The 24,987-nt window shown below is 32.0% G+C and overlaps 1 long non-coding RNA gene across 1 annotated transcript; it reads left to right on the top strand.

Annotated features, from left to right (window-relative positions):
- Positions 1-19,148: 19,148 nt before the first annotated feature.
- Positions 19,149-20,011, top strand: LOC126888109 (uncharacterized). Its single transcript, XR_007699395.1, has 2 exons — positions 19,149-19,546; positions 19,603-20,011. It is a non-coding gene; the product is annotated as an uncharacterized LOC126888109 (long non-coding RNA).
- Positions 20,012-24,987: the final 4,976 nt, after the last annotated feature.

Below are 24,987 nucleotides of genomic sequence, written 5' to 3'. Positions count from 1 at the left end.
TATTCTAAGAATAAACTTTTACGAATATTCCGAGATCCTACGTACACGAATATACTTAGTATATTCGGTACGAGAATATACTCTGAAGTATATGCAAAGAACATGAAATTTAGAATGTTTTTTAAGGTAGATGCTATGCTTGTACTACACATATACTAAAAAGAATATACTCCGACGAATGTTGGTAGTATATGCTTAGAACATGATGCGAACATCATTGTTATGTGGGCGGTAATCGGTTTGAGATCGAAAGAAGACCGTTCAAGGGCGATTCTGCGCATTAAAACAGTCCAATCGATTTCGTGGCGGTTCAAGGGATCGTACAAATGTGTCGTCTTGGAACGAACCTTTAATGTCCAGCAAACGAGGGAGAGATGTAAATGTCCAGCAAACGACGGCACTGTTGCCACCTTTTTCCTTTTAGCGGGAATTTTAAAATTAGTCTAATGCCACTTTGGTTTTAAAAGAGAGTTCTGTATTCTTAAATTTATAACCTTACTTTTACAAGTAATTAGGATTATTTTATTTACATGTAAATATTGAAACAAGTATTGTACTGTGTCATAATTTAAAACTCATGTTGCAGTATTTTCAAAAAAAAAATGAAGCTCAAAAGAAATATACAGTACAAATTATTTTTTAATGGGAATGGAAATTTACGATTTCAAAGGTGAAAATGTGTTGGGATAGTATAGATGGACACTTTTATTTTAGTATTAAGTGGTTACATAATTATTCAGAAATTAATAAAATTACTAGTAATTTGAATTAGTTTTAATATGTATTATAATAGTATTAATTCTCATCATGTATCTGGCTAAATAGCTAAGCGCTAAAGCCGCAAAATACAAAAAATTGAAAAAAAGGCGAGTTAATAAATTCTATTTTCTTATTGCAGTCATTTTGTGACTGCTTAAGAAGTTACATAAATGATGTCTTTAGGCTGTGAAATTTTAACCATAGGAAGACATCTTTATGACTTGTATTTATACATGATAGGGCTTTTCACTCGGTCATTTGTTACGAGCTTCTGTCATGTGTTGTCTGAAGCTGAAATTAATATATCTATGTCATATGTTGCCAATTGATATTGCCAATAACCAAAGACGTATGACGTAGATATATTAATATTATGTGACACTTGACCGAAGCTCGAAGGAAATGACAATCGATGAAAAGCCCTATTCAATAGGGCATTTCATTCACAGTCATTTGTTTCGAGCTTCTATCATGTGACATAATATTAATAGATCTACTTCGTACGTTATTGGTACATACCTGATACAAACCAAAAACGTATGACGTAGATACATTAATAATGGGGGCTATGCTGTATCATTTACGTAACCCGATTACGTACGGTAAACTCGAATTACAGGCTGTAATCTTGTGTGTAAAATCGGTATGCTGTATCAATGATATCCAAGGGGTTGCCTACCTTCGTATGTAATTTCTTTTAGGTAAACGCACGCGTAAACGTAATTTTAAACTTTTCTAAACAAAAATTACTTGCCGTTTAGTTTGGTTATGTGAAAATGTTTATGTTATATTAATAAATATTGTTATTTTTATTTATGAAACCAAGTTGTTTGTGTGATAGACTTTATTTGATTTTTAGTTTAATTGGTTTAGTGTTTAATTTTTAAGTGATTTTTTAGTTGTTTAGTACTTCAATATATTATATCATAAAATGAATTTTTGTTTTTGTTCTAAGTAGCTTTCACTATTTCCTACTAACACTACATCATCAGGATACAGTAAGTACCAGAGAATGTAAAGTTGTGCTCACAACGAGGCGCCGACCCTCGCTCCCTGGTATCCCTCGTACCATATCATGGATTGCCCGATGCATTATGTTAAATGCGATGAGATCGTTCACGAAAATGAAGAGTAGTAGGATACTCTGTTCTAGGCGAGGATACCATCCTTTGGTCTCCTTAGTGAGTGCACCCTTAGCCTGCTAGGCCTGGATCCCACGTACCAAAAAAAAAGTTGATTGATAGCAAGCTGAAAATTTGCTAATAGGGCTTTTCATCAATTGTCATTTGTTTCGAGTTCCTGTCATATAATAGTATAATATTAATATAGGGCTTTTCATTCACAGTCATTTGTTTCGAGCTTCTGTCATGTGTCACATAATATTAATATATCTACGTCATACGTTATTGGCATATACCAATGATACAAACCAAAGACATATTTATGACGTAGGTATATTAATATAACATGACACATGACAGAAGCTCGAAACAAATGACTGTAAATGAAAAGCCCTATAGCTTAACGGTGTCTAGTCGGACAAACTTTGATGTACGCAAACATTGGAAGTTTTAATTGTGGAACAGTTTAAAAATTTGAAACGTAGATTACTAAAACTCCCGTGTATTTTGTCAGACAGAACATCCAATTGATTTGTTACCCTTTCATTAAACTCTCATGCAAAAATCAGACTGATATTACTAACCAACATGATTCCTGTCATTTGACATGTTCTTCTTGTTCCACTCATTAAAATGCCCAGTTGGTGATAAACACCAGTCTAATTTTTGCATGAGAGTAATGAAATGGTAATAAATCAATTGGAAGTTATGTCCGACAAAATACATGGAACGTTTTCAAAGTCTGACGTTCCAAATTTTTAACTTATTCCACAATTAATATTTCCCCTGTTCCCATACATCAAAGTTTGTCTGACTAGACACTGTTAATCTATTAACAAATAATTTTCAGCTAGCTATTAATCAACTTTTTTTTGGTACGCATTACCCAGGTCTATGCAGTTCCCTTGTTTACTGATCCAAAACTAATGAGTATAAATAAGAACTGAGTACTTACTGTGCCTCTCCCATATTTTCATGAAGTGTCTAAATAGTTTTATGACTCTGTAGTTTGTTCATTATTGTATTTTTTTTTTGTTTTTATAAACGGGTACAAATTCTTCTCCATTCGTTTAGCATTTGTCCAACTTCCATAATTCTATTAAATAAACGTATTAGCCAACTTATTCCTGCCTCTCCTAATGGCTTCCACATTTCCCCAGGAATATCCTCTGATTCCTTTATTTTTTGAAGTGCTTGAACCACTTCCTCATGGTCAGTGCGAGTTGACAGTAAAATCAAGTAGGAAGTATATATCAGCACGTCTCGCAACAAGGATGGGAAAAAATATGGGAAAAAATATGTTTAAGATATACTATGTGAAGACAGACACATGTCTCTGACTCATTAGCTATCATCAGTACAGTATAGCCAAGTTAGAATAGGTCTGCGTTAACCTTTCCTTGTTTGAAAAACTCTTTGATTTAAACAAAAAAAAAAAAACTCTTTCCTCAGGTAGCTGTAGCTTCCTCCTTGGATGTGTTAGTTGTTGCTCTGGAATCGTTAGGATCTTCTAACATTATTGTCACAAATTGGTTGCATTGCTCCTGTAGTGATCTTTTCCCAAGCTAGCATACAGAAATGTAGATAAACTGATAATGTTGATTTGTAAACAAAACATCTTCACTAAATGGGTGAAAAAGCTGAATTCTTAGTCTGTTATCTGTATTTTGAGGTTGCAGTCATTAAGTTAAGGGGCAGAATAAAAAAAACTCTGTAGACACATTAACAGACACACTTCACATGTAGTCACATCTTCTTAAGGAGTGACTTCATATGCAGTTGTGTCAGTGAATGTATTAATATCAAGCTTTCGCAAAATTTATTTGTTTCATTAAGTCTAAAATAAATTTATAATTCTTTTCTCAGTAAATACAATGAAATTAAGACAAAAAAGCATTGTATTAAAGAAGCATAAAAACTTACAACATGAGCTTAGTCCATTAAATTTTAAACATTATCACTAAACATAAAAAATATAAGATTGTTAATCTAGTAGTAATTACAATGTTTTATTTAATTTTATATCACAGTAATAGTTTTTGGCACTGAAATATCTTATAAAAACGGATTGCTGGTTGTCTCGTAATCCATCTCGTAACTGAAGTCACTCTAGATTTAAATTATGTCTTTCTGCCACAGCATTAAGTACATAAATAACCGATTTACAAAATTCATCTTTTCAAAATATAAACATTAAACATAAAAACAAGCAAAAAGTTGGGTTAACATGAATTAACTGACAGTCAGGACATGACAGAACCCTAAAATAACATGATACATAATTTTTTTGATACATCATACCACTTATGTTTTGACGACTGTAATCTGATGTACGTAATTCTGAACTTTACACATGTACGTAATCACTTTACGTAAAGGATACAGCATAGCCCCCATTATGTGACTCATGACAGAAGCTTGAAACAAATGACAATCGATGAAAAGCCCTATTGGCGTCTGCATAGGGCCCTGATTCTAAATCAAATTTCGACCAAAAACAAGTCGCTTTCAATATGGCGACTGTCGAAATTATTTGACACGGAGATGAATGAATGGCCAAAAGCGAGGTTAGGTTTAGTTTAGATGTGTTTTGTTTATTTCTTGCAAGGAAAACTAAATCAAAAGGTATTATAATATAGCTGGGTTTAATTGAAATTTGCTTGTTTTGAGGAATTAGATAGAATAGTATTAAATTAGAAATATAATAATTGAGAATGTCCACAACATGAATCATCAACTCAATGAAAGATGTGAGGTAATAATCTGGGAAAATTAGTAAAAAACAAGGAAAATTAATTACCAGCTATTTTATTGCTGGACATGCTGAAATCAAATCTTAAGATTTCCTATATTAGTAATATAGCTGTGCAAAGTCCACAGAAAGTGTGCTATTTTGTTTATAAACAAATTAGCACTCCGAAATCTTTTTTTTTTTATTATTCCTCTATAACTCCGAAAATTTTAACTTTAAACCAAAACACTCACATAAAAATTGACAGTAATTTAATTCTGCACATTGATAATTAATTCCAATTTCCTTGGACGGAAATTTTCTTCGGAAAATTCGGGTTTTCCAAACAAAATCTTTAATTTTTAACTAAAATTTGAGGGAAGTAATTATTTATCAATAATTAAATAATTTGGTGACAGTGACATAAATCTTTTTTGTTTTGAGTGTCTTGAAGATTGAAAATTTGTATGTACAAAGACGACCGGAATTAAAAGGTATCTAATGGTTCAAAGATTTAATCCTGTTGTTTATAACTCTGTCGCAAATGCCGGTCAAATTTGACCGGTTATACCTGGAATCACTCCTTGCAATTCAATTTGTTTTTCTTCGAAAAGGACACAGAAGCCGTGCTCTTTTCAACAGCGTTAACTTAATTTAATTTAATCTAATATTTTCTGAGGGGTTCTATTTGTTTATAAGCAAAAAAATTGTTTCTTTATAACATTCCTGAGACCGCTCAAATGGTCCAATTTCAATCCTGTAAGGTACGTTGAATAGGTATAGTGCTTTTTTATATGAAAATCATAGTTATTCTGGTGTATCATAATCTTTCTGGTTATTATTTCGACCGAAATTTTTTAATTAACATTTTAATTATTGTTAAACTATTGGTTAGATTGTCGCCGGTCTCCTGATATACAGAGAGGGGCTAAATTATGGAATAAATTCATTTTCTCTAAAATGGACGATTTTAGAGAAAAATCCCAAAACAGGTCGATTTTTATTTTTAAATTAAATTTCTTGGCATATATTTCAAACTAGTGACTTCATCCATCCGAGCGTGATGACGTAATTATTTTTTTAAATAGGAATATGGGTTCGTGTTGTAGCTCATTTACAAAGGCGTTCAATGCTCTATTCAGTATTATAAACATTAATATCATTATTTATACAGGGAGGCCAAAAAAAATTTTGAATTAAATTAATTGACGCAAGAAGAAGAATGCATGTAATTTATTTAACTCAAAATACATTCTACTGCTGTCAGAAAATAGAAAAAAATGTTTATTTTGCAAATAAACATTGCTTTTAGCTTAAATTAAAAGTTCAAACTGCCAATAGGTAGGAGGGAGGCTGTTTGTGATTTAATTTAAGCGAAAAGAAATGTTTATTTGTGAAATAAACCTTTTTTTCTATTTTCTGACAGCAGTACAATGTATTTTGAGTTAAATAAATTACATACATTCTTCTTTTTGCGCCAATTAATTTAATTCAAAATTTTTTTTGGCAACCCTGTATAAATACCTAATGATATTAATGTTTATATTACTGAATACAGAATTAAACGCCCTTTCAAATGACCTACCACACGACCCCTATTCCCATTAACAAAATTATCGATTACGTCATCACGCTCAGATGGATGACGTCACTAGTATGAAATATATGCCAAAAAATTGTAATTTAAAAATAAAAATCGACCTCTTTCGGGATTTTGCTGCAAAATCGTCCGTTTTAAAGAAATGAATTTATTCCATAATTTAGCCCCTCTGTATAATCTACTATAATAAATCTTTCATGTCTTCAATTATTTAATTATTGATAAATAATTAGGTACTTCCCTAAAATTTTAATTGAAAATGGCAGATTTTTTGGGAAAACTCGGATTTTCTGAGTAAAATTTTTGTTGAAGGAAATCGGAAAAAAAATAACTTTGTGCAGAACTAAATTACGGTGAATTTTTATTTGAGTGTTTTTGGCTCAAAGGAAAAATTATAGGAGTTACAGACCACTAATTGAAAAAAAAAGAAGATTTAGGAGTGCTAATTTGTTTATAAATAAAATAACACACTTTCTGCGGACTTGTCATACCCCATATTACTAATATATGCAATCTTAAGATTCGATTTTAGCAATAAAATAGCTGGTAAATAATTTTTACCAAAAATGGTATTTTTTCGATAATTTTCCCAGGCTATCAACAAAATCCAAGAAACCGAAGCGCCAACCCAAATTCTGAGCAGTCTCAACATGATAAGGTTAATATCCCCAAGAATCGCTATACTCTCCGGCTGTCATGGCGGTGTCGAAATGAAATTGCGACTGTCGAAATGAATTAGAATCAGGCCCCAGGATCCGGTAATACTATATTATTTATCTATGATCAGGATATTGCTGGGTGTACACAAGTAAACAACACTTTTTTGATTAAAAGGTTTATTTCATTAAATCATGGATACAATTTAAATAAGATATGTTTTCTATTTAAGACAATATAATATAAGATATATACACTGTGTCCGTAAAGTATGGAACAAATTCTTTTTTAGCTAAACAGAGCACTTTAAGAAATAATCCTGAAACACGTCGATTTTTGATTTTAATTTACCGTATTGTAAAACAATATTCTAATATACAGGGTGAATTACTTTAGAGTAATGACGTCACCGTCATTTTTTTTAAATGGAACACCCCCATTTTGTCTCAATTTTCGGATTACTCTAGCTGAGCTGATTCCAAAAATGTATCACATGTTGATTCAAATTGGTACAGGGTGGACAAAAATACAATAGAATTGTGTGTGTTCATACAGTAACGCGTTAGTAAAATTAACAATATTTTCAAAAATACTTATTTTATTTTTGATATTTTAATTATATTTTAATTTTAATTAATTTTTGATATTATTTAGTTGAATATTTTAATTTAATATCAAAAATTAATTAAACTTTAATAATATGAGCATACACAAAACTATTGTATTTTGTCCTCCCTGTACCAATTTGAATCAATATGTGATACATTTTTGGAATCAGCTCAGCTAGAGTAATCCGAAAATTGAGACAAAATTGGGGTGTTCCATTAAAAAAAAATGACGGTGACGTCATTACTCGAAAGTAAATCACCCTGTATATCAGAATATTATTTTAAAACACCGTAAATTAAAATCAAAAATCGACGTGTTTCAGGATTCTTTCTTAAAATGCTCTGTTTAGCTAAAAAAGAATTTGTTCCATACTTTACGGACACAGTGTATTTTAGTATAACTCTCCTACATTAACAAGCTTTAACACATTCAGTGGCCATGACGTATGGGTAGCATCACGAAGGTTTTACGGAAGGTACTGATGACACATAAGTTATGTGAGTAGTACTGTGTAACTAAATAAATGATTTAAGTATGTGGTACCAGCCAAGTGGAGCTTGTTCGAGATGGGCACCAAACATGTTAATCTGGTCATGCACAGAGACTTATACTATAATATGTTATATCTCATATTGCTCACTATTGTAATGAGTGAGCCTGCATACACGAACTATAATATATTATTATGGTTCTGTGTATGCAGGCTCACTCATTACTACTGTAGTGAACAATATGAGATGTAATATTATGAGATATACCTATTATATATTATGGTATAGCTCTCCATGAGTGCCAAGTTTTAAATTTAACTGATAACAACTAATGGATACCCTTTTATCCAAAATTTTATGAAAATTTTGAATGGTCATATTGGTATTAATTCCACAACCCCTTCCTATAACAATAGCCCCATTGTTGGATGTTATTGCAGTAGTTCTACTGGAAATACTTACTAAAATTGTAAGTATCTGCATCACTTAGAAGTCTACTCAAAAAGCTATTAATACTCTTTAAACCATCATTAATACATCTTGTATACATAATAGGATTTTTTTCAGAATCAAATATTTTATTAAGATTTACTTACCATGCCCTATCTATGTGCCAGGCACTTAACAGTCTATTAGGAGCAATACCCATTACATTTGACGAGGCATTGTAAAAGGTGTCGCTTATGCCTGATATGAAAACATTTGACTATACATATAATACCAACACAGACATGTATTTAAAAAAAATTGGTAAATTAAAGTAGGTATCTTTTCTATTTGAAAATAAGAAAGCAGTACAAAATCCATTCCCAAATTCATCTTTTACTAATACTATCAATAAGTTCAAAGTCATAGGAATTGAGCCCATGAGTTCTATCGATTGCGATAAAGGATTTACCAAACTTAATTAACATTTCCTTTTGGCACAGTATTAAGGAAAATAAGACAAAAATCATAAATGTTAAATTCACAATGAATATCCATTAGTATGCCCTGTTGTTTGTAAAATAATATTGGACATGAGTCTGTAAGCATTGAACCCAAAAATAAACACTGGTTGCATCATCATTGTACATATACCCATCTTTCAAATCAATGCCATAAGAGAGTTTAATGTTTGTGATATCTTTTCTTTTTTTTTTTTTGAGTGAATTTGATGGCCTTGGCCATCAAATTGGCCATATCTTTTCTTGTAAGTAAATCAATTCTTTTTAATTTGCCTCCTATGCTATCCTGAACAGTCTGAAGTTTACTAAAAAAGTAAAATATAGGTATAGGAGAATCAAACACACTAGTTTGAAATTGTAAACTGTAGTAAATATTCATGAGTAATATTTAAAAAGTGGTTTAGTGGTAACATTCATGTTTTAAATTATATTGTGTATATCGACGGCAGAAAGGCAGGACCTCATAACTGAAAAATTTGTATAAAATGAGTTACTTCGGTTTTCGCTTTAGAATAAGTGTATCAGCACCTATTAAACAGCTTTTAGAGCTGGGAAAGCCTTTTGGAAGCCTTCCGGAAACTTTCCCAGCTGTAATCGCTGTTTAATAGCTGCCGATACACTTATTCTAAAGCGAAAACTGAAGTAACTCATGTTATAAAATTTTTTCAGTTACGAAGTCCTGCCTTTCCGCCGTCGATATGCAAATATTTTACTTACATTTTTGAAGAAAGTCTCAAAATAAACTTTGAAGAGATATTTATCTGATTTTGGTATTTATGTATGTGGTCTATATCATCCTCATGCCCGTAATGTGTTTTAAAATAGTTTCAATATTTTTAGATCCTATTATTCGACTAGTACACCAAATAAACATTTTGCAGGATCCTTGGGATTTTAAAGCTCTTTCTCTATCTTGTTTTGTAAAATAATTTTTTGAGGATCACATACATATACATTCATAATAAGATGTTTCATGTTCTTGTAGTCTTGTTCTCTTCCTGTGCCATCCATACAGTGCAAATCTAAAAAAACAACATAACAGGTGATTACATGGGCAGTTATACCACTTACAGCTTACTTTGTATCTAATCTATTATCTAGTATTACTCTATTAGTATCTACCTATATAAAACTATCTTTGAAATCTAAATTTTTGATATCAACATCAACCTTAATACTTAAAAAATAAATAATGTGGAAGTTACATGTACCTACCTAAAAGTTTTTGAATTGCAATTTTATCAACTGGAAAAGACTGCAACATAATGAGTTTGAAATTATGACACAGCACAATATATATTGTTTCAATTTACATGTAAATCAAATAATAATAATAATCATAATCACTTGTAAAAGATTTTGTTCTAAAAGAATATTAAATGAACGTCACAGTTGACAGTTTTTAATTTTTGCTAAAAAAACCTCATCAAACCTAATTTAGTGTGAAAACAGTTGTTAATTCTTGTTAATTTTTTATTTATCGTTGATAAGAAGTCGAGGTCCGCTGGGATGAACAGCCTCGGCTTCTTTTCGCAGTGAATATCTGTTGTGAATTTTGTTGTGTTTGACATTTGATTTTTTGGAAGAAAACTTAAAATAGACAAATCTGTGATTATCGTTCGAGGTGAACGGACGACTCATCCAAAGGGTAAGGGCCAAAACTATCTATATTTCCCTGTTAATTTCTAATTTGCATCGACTGGCATAGATTTTAAATTCGTCAATCTGCCGCATAAGATGGAGGAAGAAGTTCCTCCCGATCCTCCTCCACCACCTGACCCTCCTAATAAAATCAACCAACATGAATGTCAATCTCAACCTCCAATTATTCAGAAAAGTCTTAAAGGAAAAAAACAAATACTATTTTCGGAGACCGACATAGGTCCTTATGAAGTATTTGTCCAGGGTCAGGATAAAAATATTGGAGATTACCACGTGTTAAGTATAGCTAAATCTATTTCTGTTTTAAAAATTAAAGACATCACGAAAATCAGTAGAAAAGGTAAAAACAGGATAGGGGTATTATTTGCCACTAGAAAAGCAGCCAACGATTTCGTTGTGAGGAAAGATTGGGAAGCCCTAGGGTATGACGTGTTCATTCCATTTCATCAGATTTCTTGTAGGGGTATAGTAAGGGGAGTTAATAAAAGATTCACAGAGGAAGAAATAAAGGAGGCATCAGAAACCAACTTGGCTTTATGTAAGATATTAAGTGTAAAGCGAATGAACCGGATAGTACAAGTGGATTCAAAGGTTGAATTTGTCTCCACGGGAACTATTAGCATAACTTTTTCAGGAAAAACTATTCCTAAAGAAATTTCCATATATCAACTACCAATGAGGGTCACACCATTCATCAGCCCTGTTCTTCAATGTGGAAATTGCTTACTTTATGGCCATTCTACGAACCAATGTAGAGGAAAAAAGAAATGTGCTAGATGCGGAACTTCTCATGAGGATTCTTCATCTAATACGTGTACAAAATATTGCATTTTCTGCAAATCTTCTGACCATGAATCAAATAGTCGTAATTGTAGAGAGAGAGTCAGACAAAAAGATATTAAGGATCTAATGTCCTTTTCTAATCTATCTGCAAGTCAGCAGGTTCCTAGGATACATAATATTTCATCTTTAAACATAAACGATTTCCCCCCCTTACATAGCGATCAGAATAATTCTAATGGCATCTTACCACAGGAGAGGAGGTCTGCAGCCTCAGCTCAATATTCAAAACCTTTTAGTCAAGTCACTCAATCTCCACCAAAAAGAAGAAGACCTTCAATACAAGAAAATACAGGTTATGATAAAATCTCCCACCAAAGACTACTTATTAATCCATCAGGTAGAAGAATAAATGAGCCCTCGACTTCAAAATTCAATCCTGCTCACTCTGATTCTCAAATCACTAACTCACATTTTCCCACTAACTCCCAACTTCATTTGGATTTCAATCAGGCCATGTCTATGCTGAACCAATCTCACAGGGAGCTCGTCATGACCTTCATTGGGGACTTAATAAACTCAAAATCATACTCCATTCCTTACAATATGGCAGATCTAAAGACTAGCATAAACAAAAGTGTATCACCTTTCAATACAAATGTAAACCAGGGTCGGAGGGGAATAGAGGATCTCGAGCCTGAGGATTCGAGATCTTTTGACTCCTTGGTCTAGCAAACATACTCTTTATAATGAATCCTAACACTCCGATAACTATTATTCAGTGGAATATACGTTCGTATAACACTAATTCTGACAATCTAAAAACCTTAACCCAGATATAATCCTTATTAGCGAATCTTGGCTCTCAAACCAACATGTTATAAGATGTAGAGGGTATCAAATAATCAGAAAAGATCGAGAGGATGGCTATGGCGGATTAATAATCTTATCAAAAATAATATTGATTATAGGGAAATTCAAATTGCCAATCCAGGCTTCAATCATGATGTCCAATTCCAACTCACATTTCTCCCTAACTTTAATTTGAATATTCTTAATATATACCGTCCACAAGACAACTCTATCTCCAAATCCAACTGGTTTTCCCTTGTTAAATTACTTAATAAGCCATTTTTAATCATGGGTGATCTAAATTGTAATCATAAGGCATGGGGTAGTTCTAGAGACAGTCACAATGGTAGGATTATTTTTGATTCTTTGGAGGAACTTGAGCTAGTATTTCTCAATGATGGGTCCCCAACTAGACTGGTGGCCCCAGGAGGCAGTAAGTCGGTAGTAGATCTAACAATGGCATCAGTCGATGTGGCAGCCAGTGTGGGCAAGTGGTCCACTATTTCAGATACTGGAACTAGTGACCACTTCCCCATAATATGTCAGATAGGTGTATGTCCTCAATCTCCCCCGCATTCATGTAAAAGAAGAAATCTAAAGAAAGCTGATTGGTCTACTTATCATAACAATTTAAACAGCATTTTCTTAGCTTCTCCCAGGGAAGATTACGAATTTTTTACTAACTCCATATCATCGGTAGCTGATGAAACAATACCTTGGCTTCACCCTCCTAATAATTCCAAATACCACATTCCATGGTGGGATGACTCATGTGCTGAAGTCGTCTCTGCGAGAGTGTCTGCCTTAAAAAAATTTAAAAATATCCCCTCAATGGAAAACTATATCGACGCTAAAAAGAATATAGCCAAATCAAGAAAATTCCTAAAATCAAAACGTAAAAATAGTTTCAGACTATTTTGCAGCAAATTAAATAGAAACACTCCTCTAAAAGTTGTGAGGGAGAAAATTAATAAGGTATCGGCTTCGAAACCTTCAATATATACACAATTGCCCTCTACTCCTATATCCCACGAAATTCTATGTTGCTTAACCCCCCTTTCCGCTGTCAATAAAGTATTGGTTAGATCTCCTCAAGCCCTAGAACCGCCATTTGCTCTCGACGAGTATCAGAACTCCCTCTCAATTAAATCTGACTCGGCTCCTGGTTTGGATCAGATTTCCTACTCAATGTTAAAAAATCTTCCCGTTGTTGGATCTTTGTTATTAATTCAACTTTTCAATGAAAGTCTTAGAACGGGTATAGTTCCTGTTCAGTGGAAACAATCAGTAATTTTACCTATAATCAAAAAAGATAAAGATTGTAATAATCCGTTAAACTTTAGACCAATAGCTCTTTCTTCATGTGTAGGCAAAATGCTCGAAACTATAATTCTAATAAATTCTATAATTGTAACTAATGATTCTATAAAGAATAGAATAGAGTGGATTGTGGAACATAATAAGATTTTTAATACACTACAACTAGGATTTAGAAGGGGTAGAGGTTGTACGGAATGCCTTACATACCTCACCTCAACAATTCAAATAGGCTTCGCTCAAAATCAATACACTGTTGGCATATTTCTAGATATCTCTTCTGCTTATGATAATGTCAATATATCACTTTTGTATTCCAAATTATTAAAGTATAACATTCCAACCCAACTGGCTAATTTGATTTTCTGCCTTCTAAATGATAGAGAGCTATTTGTCAAAGACAAACTGGGACAAACCCATGGCCCAAGAAAATCAAGGCTGGGACTACCCCAAGGTTCCCCATTAAGCCCTATCCTCTTCAACCTATATTGTCTTTCCCTGTATAATTTAATCCCCTCTTCATGCAAACTAATTCAATATGCAGACGATTTGGTTCTGATTAGAGGGAGTGATCTTAATGAATTGGTAATTAATGTAAATAAATTATTGATTCAGATGGAATCATGGTTGCTAGACCACAATTTAAATCTGTCTAAGAACAAATCTTCAATTTACAAAAGGAAACACGAAAATCTCTCCCCCTAACGTAATATTTTGTAACCAGAATATTGGTTGGGTGGATTCAGTCAAATACCTGGGGGTAAATATTCAAAAAAACTTAAAAGTGGAATTCATATGTAAACTCAATAGAACTAAAAGTAAATCGTGGCCTGAATGTGATGAGAGCTCTTTGTGGGACTTATTGGGGAAGTGATCCAAAAACCTTACAAATTGTACACAATGGTCTGATTCAGAGCCATCTGGACTTTGGCTGCCAGGTAATTTTCGATTGTCCAACTTTCTTAATTAAAAGATTGGAGAAACTAAATACAAAAGTATCCGAATTATAACTGGATGCATGAAATCTACCCCAATTCATGCTCTCTTAAGTGAAAGTGGTCAGATCTCGCTTAAATCTAGATGGGAATGGCTTAGCTCTAAATTTATATTAAAAAATTTAATGTTAATTGGCAACCCAATTATTTCCGCTCTCGACCTGTTAGACTTGGCAATTCAAAGGAACCAAAATCATTGGAAAAACAGAAGTATTCAATTTCTAGTGCTTTTAAAAAACAAATTTAAAAGTACTTATCCCAACTTATATTTAAGTGACTTATACCCATGCCATAACTTTGAACTAGACCATCAATTATCAACAATTCCAATCATAAATATCCAATCTAATCGTTCAGATGAACTTGCCTCAGTTCAACTCCAAAAAATAATTCTAGATAAACCTAGTCACACCAAATGCTTCACGGACGGCTCGGTTGATGATGAAGGATCAGCAGGCTTTGGTGTCTTTAGCCGAGAGATCAACTATTCTTCTACCAGTAAACTACCTAAGTATACCCAAATATGTACGGCTGAGATTGTCGCAATTAATCATGCCCTCCAAATTATTTTGAAAAATGGGATTAAACAAGCAATCATCTGCTCGGACTCTAAAAGTGCCTTACAGAAAATAGCAGATCAACCTATTCTATGGAAACAGAACATTCATCGTTCATGACCAAGAGAGCATAAGGTTAATATTAGTCTGGCATGGATTCCAGGACACTCGAATATTAAAGGGAACATGGTGGCTGATAAACTAGCTAATATAGGTAGAACCTTAAATGTAGCTGCTGGTATCACTCTTCACTATTCCAACTTTCTACCAGACATCAAGCATTCCATCTGGAATCAGTGGAAGCAAGAATGGCAGGGGAAAAATCGAAATAATTCATTTTACTCTAAAATTGTAGGTCAGATAGATAAACTCCCTTGGTACCACAATTTTGCATACCAAGACAGAAGACATATAACCACCATTATTAGAATGAGGACAGGTCATTGTGCTACTCCAGTTCACCTATTCAGGATAGGAGTAAAAGATACCGATATTGTGACTGTGGCCGAGTTGGGTCCTTAAATCATCTGATTTTTGAGTGCCCTATATAAATATGTCACCCAATTTTGACCTATATAAAGAATTAGCCATGACAAATATCCCTACTCCCATTGAAATTTGCCTACTTATGTCCAACCTTAATCCACGTAGAATTAACCTGATCCTTAAATTCCTTAACTTAGCCAAACTTAATTTATAAATTAATCAATTCCCAAATTTGAATTAAAAAAATTAAGAAGATAAAGATATAAAAAGATATTGGACCTCCAAAATGATAGAAGCCTTAACCCTTATGGTATAATATTGCCTTTCCTGTAGGCCCTATACAAAGATGTTCCTGCTAATATATATTTAAAAAAAAAATTGAGGCTTTAACATATATATTTGGAAATATTCGACTGCCCAGAGCAAGACAAGAGTATTTCCCTGGTGTAAGCTGGGCGAATTATCCCGAGGGATATAACCCAATAAAGGAAGAAGAAGAAGAATCACTTGTAAAAGTAAGGTTAAGATTTTTGACTTGAGAAAACAGAACTGTCAAATTTAAAACCAAACTGCTATAAAATTTTAAAATTCCCGCTAAAAGGAATCTGGCAACATTGCCGTCGTTTGCTGGGAGAGATTAAATGTCCAGCAAACGACGGCACTGTTGCCAGATTTAACTTTTTCCTTTTAGCGGGAATTTTAAAATTAGTCTAATGCCACTTTGGTTTTAAGAGAGAGTTCTGTATTCTTAAATTTATAACCTTACTTTTACAAGTAATTAGGATTATTTTATTTACATGTAAATATTGAAACAAGTATTGTACTGTGTCATAATTTAAGTCATGTTGCAGTATTTTGAAAAAAAAAATGAAGCTTAAAAGAAATATACTTATACAGTACAAATTATTTTTTAATGGGAATGGAAATTTACGATTTCAAAGGTGAAAATGTGTTGGGATAGTATAGATGGACACTTTTTTATTTTAGTATTAAGTGGTTACATAATTATTCAGAATATTAATAAAATTACTAGTAATTTGAATTAGTTTTAATATGTATTATAATAGTATTAATTCTCATCATGTATCTGGCTAAATAGCATGTATGATGCTCATACAGAAGCACATTTCCAAGCAATCTTACATTACAAAGTTGTTGCTGGCATCCTATAAAGGGAAAAAATAATTATTTTGCATGGTTACGTTATCTTGAAGCTGTATTCGATAAAAAATTCTGAAACGAGAAAGCTCACTTTAATACTTATCCAGGCAAGACATTTTACTTCCATATAAAAGACATGGCATTTCGGGCCTATTGAGCCCCACTTGCCCGGATAAGGGTTAAAACAGTAAAAGAAAACGCAGCAGCATAAGGTACTGTTGGTTGGGAGCACTCTGAAGACCACCATGTGTTCGTTGTTCTCTGATAATACCATCAATACAGATAGAATTATTTCTACGAGTATGGCTATGTCCAACGAAATAAGGCTCAGTGAAACAAATGCAATTTTAGAGCCACAACCAAATACTAGGAACGCTAAGGAAGAAATTCCTCTTATTAAAAAAAGAATGGAGGGACAATTCTTGTTAACAAATTCTGCTTAACAATGGAGGAGGAAGATATATGAAAGGTTGTGTTATATATACAATACATTTAGTTTTTATCTAAGCATGAAAATAAATATTATGACCACATTTGTACTACATTTATTTTCAAACAAACCAGTTTTTTATTGATTCACAAAAATTTTTTATTGATTACGATTTACAATTAACCCATTCGCAGATACGACTAATATGCATGTACTTACAAAGGGAAATTACTGTCTGCATATGAAGATGTGTCCACAAATGTGTTAATACAATATTTACAATAAAATTATATTATAGAATATTTACAATAAAATTAAACTCAATATACACATTGATATTCAAGATTAGTTATTTCCAATTTTTTGTAATTCTATATTATTTGGGTGAAAATCTTATGTCCAGAGCTCTTTGGCAAACCAAACGTATCCCCAGCAACAAATTCTCTGGTTTACTAACATCCACATCATAAACATTAATTTTTTCCAATAGAATTATTCTGTTATCAAATTGGTGGATATGACCAATACAATTAAATAGTTCCTGGAAATATAACAATATAATATACATGATGTTATTAATTTGTTATACAATTTTACCTGGAAAGTAGTTCTGGACATATGAAAATGTTCTCTAAATTGGATATTGAATTATGGTTTATATATATTTAATTTCATCTCATCCTTCTGGAATAATTTGAGGTAGGTACATCTGCTAAATGTATAACGGCATTTGCTAATTTCGTCCCCAAACAAAAGTTCTTCAAGAATATTATCCATTTTAGTTTAGACAGTTTCAGTTTTATTTAAAAACAAAACTGTCTAGGTTATAAATTATATAAACAAAGAATAAAAACATAAACAAATGGAACACAGAACACTCTCAATCGAATGTCAAACGTCAGTCGTTCACTAGTAAAAAAACTGTCAGCGTTTCAGCGCAAATTAATCGGATTGCACTCGGATTATTCTGGTGAACGCGACCATTGATATTGCCAATAGGGAGTTTTTGTTGCTACGTAACGTACGCATCTCCGTATACGTAAAGCAACTAACGTGTCGTAGAGGATGAATGTTAAAATAGGTAGTTTTTGTAACTGCCTTAACGTAACGTAAAGCAAATCGTAAAGTCATTTTTAAATTCCGTTGACATTAAAAAAAATAAAACAATGTTCACACAATATACAATTAATATACAAATGTAAAAAAACTAAATGAATGATGAAATTGTATGGTTTTAATTGCTTCTATTTAAATATAAAAATATTATTTTTCCTTAGGTTAAAATTTTTTTATTTTTGTTTATACCTACTTTTTAGTTGTAAATTATTGTATACCTACATCAGAATTCCAGTAGGTATAATGTAAATAGTGTGGTAATATTTATTTGAAAATTTTACTGAAACTAGGTCATTTGTTTATCATATTAATTGTGGTGATCACTGTATTTCTTAAATTAATACAAGATTTGTTTGTTTTGCTTTATTAATAGACAACTTAAAAACAATAAAATTTTAAATCTATTATGAAGTTTCAATTTCCAATTACAAACACAGAATAATTTTACTCAAATAGACTAAACCAATAACCAATATAACCTTAAAATGTTTAGAAACGAGTAGTACGCTGATGAAATGTTCATTTGGTAGGTAATCGGGCAAGATCCTCGTGTGCGTTCGGTGACTTTCGGCTCGATAGGGATGCGTATAAACCTAACGTACCAGCCCGTAACCTTAGGTAATACGTATCGCGATACGGGAGTTCAACCATTAATGCGCAAGCGTATATGTCAAAAAGATGCGTTACGTTTACGTATTTGTGTGCACAAAAACTCCCTAATGATACAAACTAAAGACGTATGACGTAGCTATATTAATATTATGACAATCGATGAAAAAGCCCTATTCAATGGGGCATTTCATTCACAGTCATTTGTTTCGAGCTTCTGTCATGTGTCACATAATATATCTACGTCGTACGTTATTGGTATATACCAATGGTCGCGTTCACCAGAATAATCCGAGTGCAATCCGATTAATTTGCGCTGAAACGCTGACAGTTTTTTTACTAGTGAACGACTGACGTTTGACATTCGATTGAGAGTGTTCTGTGTTCCATTTGTTTATGTTTTTATTCTTTGTTTATATAATTTATAACCTAAACCTAGACAGTTTTGTTTTTATTTTAAATAAAACTGAAACTGTCTAAACTAAAATGGATAATATTCTTGAAGAACTTTTGTTTGGGGACGAAATTAGCAAATGCCGTTATACATTTAGCAGATGTACCTACCTCAAATTATTCCAGAAGGATGAGATGAAATTAAATATATATAAACCATAATTCAATATCCAATTTAGAGAACATTTTCGTATGTCCAGAACTACTTTCCAGGTAAAATTGTATAACAAATTAATAACATCATGTATATTATATTGTTATATTTCCAGGAACTATTTAATAGTATTGGTCATATCCACCAATTTGAAAACAGAATAATTCTATTGGAAAAAATTAATGTTTATGATGTGGATGCCAAGTAAACCAGATAATTTGTTGCTGGGGATACGTTTGGTTTGCCAAAGAGCTCTGGACATAAGATTTTCACCCAAATAATATAGAATTACAAAAAATTGGAAATAACTAATCTTGAATATCAATGTGTATATTGAGTTTAATTTTATTGTAAATATTCTATAATATAATTTTATTGTAAATATTGTATTAACACATTTGTGGACACATTTTCATATGCAGACAGTAATTTCCCTTTGTAAGTACATGCATATATAGTCGTATCTGCGAATGGGTTAATTGTAAATCGTAATCAATAAAAATTTTTTGTGAATCAATAAAAAACTGGTTTGTATGAAAATAAATGTAGTACAAATGTGGTTATAATATTTATTTTCATGCTTAGATAAAAACTAAATGTATTGTAACACAACCTTTCATATATCTTCCTCCTCCATATTAAGCAGAATTTGTTAACAAGAATTGTCCCTCCATTCTTTTTTTAATAAGAGGAATTTCTTCCTTAGCGTTCCTAGTATTTGGTTGTGGCTCTAAAATTGCATTTGTTTCACTGAGAGCATCTAAAAGGTCTCTCAATCCTTATTTCGTTTGACATAGCCATACTCGTAGAAATAATTCTATCTGTATTGATGGTATTATCAGAGAACAACGAACACATGGTGGTCTTCAGAGTGCTCCCAACTAACAGTACCTTATGCTGCTGCGTTTTCTTTTACTGTTTTAACCCTTATCCGGGCAAGTGGGGCTCAATAGGCCCGAAACGCCATGTCTTTTATATGGAAGTAAAATGTCTTGCCCAGATAAGTATTAAAGTGAGCTTTCTCGTTTCAGAATTTTTTATCGAATACAGCTTCAAGATAACGTAACCATGCAAAATAATTATTTTTTCCCTTTATAGGATGCCAGCAACAACTTTGTAATGTAAGATTGCTTGGAAATGTGCTTCTGTATAAGCATCATAAAGGGATGTCTACTGCATTCCCAGTTTATCTCAAGAGTTAGTTGGTTGTCATCAAAGAATCTTATTAAAAAATAGATTATATCTCCCTCTAGTTCTTTTTTCATAGTACTTATATTAAATTTGGAGTATGCCTAATTCCATGAAATGACAACAAATAATATGATTGTAAATAGTTTTGAAAAAGCTGTTTAAACTGTATAATTATATTTTTTTTAAAACGTCTACTTTTAAAAATTTCGTACCTAGGCCTGGATCCCGCATACCAAAAAAAAGTTGATTAATAGCAAGCTCAGATTTGTTAATAGCTTAACAGTGTCTAGTTGGACACACTTTGATGTATAGAAACACTGGAACAGGGGAAGCCTTAATTGTGGAACGTGCCATCCTGACAAGTTTATGATTGTGAAAACTAGCAGGTTGTTTTTAAGTTTATTCAATAGCAAACTTTGTATATTATAATATATGAAAAAATTTTTGTCCGAAAAATATGTTGGGCAGTTGGCTGAAAGACTTTGGTCGATGGCCTTTTAGTACATTGTATCAATAAAGTATGTCTCTCTCTCTATGTTGGGCATTTTAATAATTCCGACACGTAGAACATGTCAGAGGATAGGAATTATATTGGTGATAAATAGCAGTCTGATTTTGCATGCTAATTAAAGAGTAGCAAATCAATTGGAAGTTATGTCCGACACAATACATGAGACGTTTTTGTAGTCTGACGTTCGAAACCTGTAACCTGTTCAACAATTAAAACTTCCCGTTCCAGTGTTTGTTTTAAATTAAAACATCAAAGTTTGTCCGACTAGACACCGTTAAGCTAATAATAAATTTTCAGCTTGCTATTAATAAACTTTCTTTTGGTATGCAGGATCCAGGCCTATTAACTATTTAACTCGAGCAGTTTCCATTTTACCAGCGAATATATATCTCATTCAAAATTCAGCATATCTAGATACTTAACTTAATGAAATCTTACCAGAATAATAAACGTTTATTACAAGAACAAGAAAATTTTGATAATAAATTAAATATTCGGTCAGCTGTAGAAAGGTTTGAACTAATAAAATGCAAAATTAGAGGATTAAAATTTGATACAGAAAATATTCGATTAACGAACATTGTGTTTTACACAATTTTATAATATAGAAGGCAATAATGTTCTGGATAAATGCAATATTGAGTAGGTATGCTAAATAAAGAAATTAATAATATAACGGTGGGTGAAGAAGAATAAAAAATTGGAAATATTATTGAAAATAACTAATATGGAGTATTATTGTATAGGTATCTACCTACCTATAATAAATTTAATTTTATTGTAGGTAAATATTAATTACAAATAGTTGGTATGCAATCAATACCAATTTTTATAAGATTTGTAAATCAATCAAAAACTGGATTGTTGGAAAATAAATGAATTAGGTATCTACTATACACATATTGTGTTAATATTTCTAGTAACTATATAAATAAAAAAACACAAATAGTTCTAACTTAATTTAGATATTAACTATATATAGGATACATATAAATAAGAACTACAAATATTTACAATAAATTACATACAATAATTATTGTATTTATATTCAATTTTAATTAAATTGTCCATTTTACTTTGAACTTAATTTTAAAGTTGGCGGGATTCAGCTATCACAGCACAATAACAAATTTAAGGCTGAATAAAATGGCGAGCGCTTCCAATCCGATTAATTCAGCGCACCGTTCACTAGTAAAAGAGCTTCCAATCCGATTGCAATCCGATTCCAAGCTCTCTGTTTGATGAACGCAACCAATGATACAAACCAAAGACGTATGACGTAGATACATTAATATTATGTGACTCATGACAGAAGCTCGAAACAAATGACAATTGATGAAAAGCCCTATTGGCGTCTGCATATCAGGATCCGGTAATACTATATTATTTATCTATGATCAGGATATTGCTGGGTGTACACAAGTAAACAACACTTTTTTGATTAAAAGGTTTATTTCATTAAATCAAAACTTACATGGATACAATTTAAATAAGATATTTTTTCTATTTAAGGCAATATAATATAAGATATATATTTTAGTATAACTCTCCTACATTAACAAGCTTTAACACATTCAGTGGCCATGAAGTATGGGTAGCATCACGAAGGTTTTACGGAAGGTACTGACGACACATGTTATGTGAGTAGTACTGTGTAACTAAATAAATGATTTAAGTATGTGGTACCAGCCAAGTAGAGCTTGTTCGAGATGGGTACCAAACATGTTAATCTGGTCATGCACAGAGACTTATACTATATTATGTTATATCTCATATTGCTCACTCATTACTTCTGGAGTGAACAATATGAGATGTAATATTATGAGATATACCTATTATACAGGGTGTCCCGAAAAGATTGGTCATAAATTATACCACAGATTCTGGGGTCAAAACTAGGTTGTTTGAACCTCACTTACCTATATACAATAGTGCACACAAAAAAAGTTACAGCCCTTTGAAGTTACAAAATGAAAATCGATTTTTTTTCATATATCGAAAACTCTTAGAGATTTTTTATTGAAAATGGACATGAGGCACTCTTGTGATAGCAGCATCTTAAAAAAAAATTAAAGTGAAATTTGTGCACCCCATAAAAATTTTATGGGGGTTGTGTTCCCTTAAACCCCCCCAAACTTTTGTGTACGTTCCAATTAAATTATTATTTTGGCACCATTAGTTAAACACAATATTTTTAAAACTTTCTTGCCTCTTAGTACTTTTTCGATAAGCCAGTGTTTATCGAGATATTTTGAATATTTGTCGAATCCACCACATATTTGTATCTGGTTAAGTACGATTGTAGCGACTTGTTAATAATCTGAAAATTTATTTATAATTTACATTTTTAGGTATATTTTGAAAAAGATGCCACATCTCGATAAAAGGTGACATCAAAAAAAGACTAAGAGGCAAAAAAGTTTTAAAAATACTGTGTTTAACTAATGGTACCACAATAATAGTTTCATTAGAACGTACACAAACATTTGGGGGGTTTAAAGGAACAAAACCCCCTTAAAATTTTTACATAAATATATTAAAAAAGAAGCCGCATCTCGATAAAAACTGGTTTATCGACAAAATACTAAGAGGCAAAAAAGTTTTAAAAACGTTGTGTTTAACTAATGGTACCACAATAATGAATCAATTGGAACGTACACCAAAGTTTGGGGGGGTTTAAGGGAACAAAACCCCCATAAAATTTTTATGGGGTGGAAAAATTTCACTATAATTTTGTTTTACGATGTTCCTATTATAACAATGAAACATGTCCATTTTCAACAAAGAATCTCTAATAGTTTTCGATATATTGAAAAAAATCGATTTTCATTTTGTAACTTCAAAGGGCTGTAACTTTTTTTATGAGCACATTTGTACTAAGGTAAGTTAGGTTCAATCGAACTATTTTTGACCCCAGAATGTGTGGTATAATTTATGACCAATCTTTTCGGGACACCCTGTATATTATGGTATAGAGTATAGCTCCCATGAGTGCCAAGTTTTAAACTTAACTGATAACAACTAATGGATACCCTTTTATCCAAAATTTTATGAAAATTTTGAATGGTCATATTGGTATTAATTCCACAACCCCTTCCTATAACAATAGGCCCATTGTTGGATGTTATTGCAGTAGTTCTACTGGAAATACTTACTAAAATTGTATGTATCTGCATCACTTAGAAGTCTACCCAAAAAGCTATTAATACTCTCTAAACCATCATTAATACATCTTGTATATATAATAGGATTTTTTTCAGAATCAGATATTTTATTAAGATTTACTTACCATGCTCTATCTATGTGCCAGGCACTTAACAGTCTATTAGGAGCAATACCCATTACATTTGACGAGGCATTGTAAAAGGTGTCATATGAAAACATTTGACTATACATATAATACCAACACAGACATGTATTTAAAAAAATTGGTAAATTAAAGTAGGTATCTTTTCTATTTGAAAATAAGAAAGCAGTGCAAAATCCATTCCCAAATTCATCTTTTACTAATACTGTCATAAGTTCAAAGTCATAGGAATTGAGCCCATGAGTTCCATTGATTGCGATAAAGGATTTGCCAAACTTAATTAACATTTCCTTTTGGCACAGTATTAAGGAATATAAGACAAAAATCATAAATGTTAAATTCAGAATGAATATCCATTAGTATGCCCTGTTGTTTGTAAAATAATATTGCAAAAAATAAATAATCTGTAAGCATTCAACCCAAAAATAAACACTGGTTGCATCATCATTGTACAAATACCCATCTTTCAAATCAATGCCATAAGAGAGTTT

Source organism: Diabrotica virgifera, chromosome 7 (assembly GCF_917563875.1).
Source record: "Diabrotica virgifera virgifera chromosome 7, PGI_DIABVI_V3a".
NCBI classification, from domain to species: Eukaryota; Metazoa; Arthropoda; class Insecta; order Coleoptera; family Chrysomelidae; genus Diabrotica; species Diabrotica virgifera.
This window is presented reverse-complemented; position numbering and strand designations above follow the sequence as displayed.